We start from the raw sequence: 1,779 nt of genomic DNA on the forward strand, positions 1-1,779 counted from the left end.
AATCAAGGTACCAGAGTCTGGAGGAAGACTGGGGAGAAGGAAATGCCAAAATGCCAGAAGTCCAATGTAATGTACCCACAGTCAGTGATGGTCTGTGGAGCCATGTCAGCTGCTGGTGTTGGTCCACTGTGTTTTATCAAGGGCAGGGTCAATGCAGCAGCTATCAGGAGATTTTGGAGCACTTCATGCTTCCATCTGCTGAAAAGCTTTATGGAGATGAAGATTTCATTTTTCAGTACAACCTGGAACCTGCTCACAGAGCCAAAACCACTGGTACATGGTTTACTGACCACGGTATTACTGTGCTCAATTGGCCTGCCAACTCTTGACCTGAACCCCATAGAGCAGGGGTGCCCAAGTCCAGTCCTCAAGAGCTACCATCCAGCAACTTTCAGATGCATCCCTGCTTCAACACACCTGAATCAAATGAATGGCTCGTTATCAGGCCTCTGTAGAGCTGATCCCAGTCTGTTGGAGTAAGGATACTTCTAAAACTTGCAGGAAGGTAGCTCTCAAGGACTGGACTTGAGCACCTCTGCCATAGAGAATCTGTGGGATATTGTGAAGAGAAAGTTGAGAGACATAAGACCCAAAACTCTGGATGAGCTTAAGACCACTATCGAAGCATCCTGGGCTCCATAACACCTCAGCAGTGCCACAGGCTGATTGCCTCCATGCCACGCCGCATTGAAGGCTGCAAAAAGATTCCTGACCAAGTATTGAATGCATAACTGAACATAATTATTTGAAGGTTGACTTTTTTGGTATTAAACACTTTTCTTTTATTGGTCGGATGAAATATGCTAATTGTTTTAGATAGGAACTTTGGGTTTTCATGAGCTGTATGCCAAAATCATCAGTATTAAAACAATAAAACACCTGAAATATTTAAGTTGGTGTCCAATGAATCTAAAATATGACAGTTCAATTTTTATCATTACATTATGAAAAATAATGAACTTTATCACAATATGCTAATTTTTTGAGAAGGACCTGTATACTCTCGCGTCGTGACGCGGGGCTGCCATCGTTCCAGAATGCCATTTCTATAGTTTCTTCGCACCACATTGTAACTGAAGCTACCTTAAAACGTATTGTGGTGAAGCTCGCAAGTAAATAGCACATGATGATGGTGAAGTGGATTCTGGCAACCCATTACAAAAACTGTCGGGAAACAGTTTTGTTTAACAATCAAAAGCCACAATATTTTCAAGCGATTCAGTCAGCATCACTTACTGTAATCAAATAAATACAGAAAGTAAAAAGAGATACACCTAAAGCGGGCAAGAATATAGTTAAAGGTTACCTAATATCCTTTTTAGGAGGAGCGATTTGGATCTTTATCTTTTCCCTTTCTTCTTCTTCTTCTTGATAGGGTTAGGGTCTTCTTCTTTTGTTTTATTGGCGGATGGCAACCAACTTAAGGTGTATTTACCGCCACCTACGGGACTGGAGTGAAGTCATCAATGATACTCAGATGGAATTTAGTAATACGCACCTCAATGAAGATGATGTTCATTAAAGAAATAAAAAAATAAAATACAAATAAAAAAATACGCACCTCAATGGTGTGCATGAGTATGCAAATTCACACACTCTGTCTCTCTCTTTCTCTCACACACACACACACACACACACACACACACACACACACACACACACACGCACACACACACACACACATATATGCAAATGCATGTACATGTGGGGGAAAATGTAAGTTTGTTTCTGATAACTTCTATGGGTTTAATTTGAGCTTGCTAATTGTTTGAGAGCTTA

The 1,779-nt window shown here is 40.8% G+C and overlaps 1 protein-coding gene across 6 annotated transcripts in view; it reads right to left on the bottom strand.

Moving 5' to 3' along the window:
- Positions 1-1,779, bottom strand: part of tiprl (TIP41, TOR signaling pathway regulator-like (S. cerevisiae)) — a 28,331-nt gene that overhangs the window by 26,267 nt on the left and 285 nt on the right. For 3 of the 6 annotated variants that reach the window (XM_007542271.2, XM_016666170.1, XM_016666173.1), the window contains exon 1: positions 1,307-1,423. The exons of 1 other annotated variant lie outside the window; for it this stretch is intronic. The gene's annotated coding sequence lies outside the window, so the exon portion shown is untranslated. Of the gene's footprint in view, positions 1-1,306; positions 1,424-1,779 lie in introns of those variants that run through there. 2 more of the 6 variants (XM_007542267.2, XM_016666172.1) reach the window with 2 other exon arrangements.

The sequence above is a fragment of the Poecilia formosa genome, unplaced genomic scaffold (assembly GCF_000485575.1).
Source record: "Poecilia formosa unplaced genomic scaffold, Poecilia_formosa-5.1.2 Scaffold671, whole genome shotgun sequence".
NCBI lineage: Eukaryota > Metazoa > Chordata > Actinopteri > Cyprinodontiformes > Poeciliidae > Poecilia > Poecilia formosa.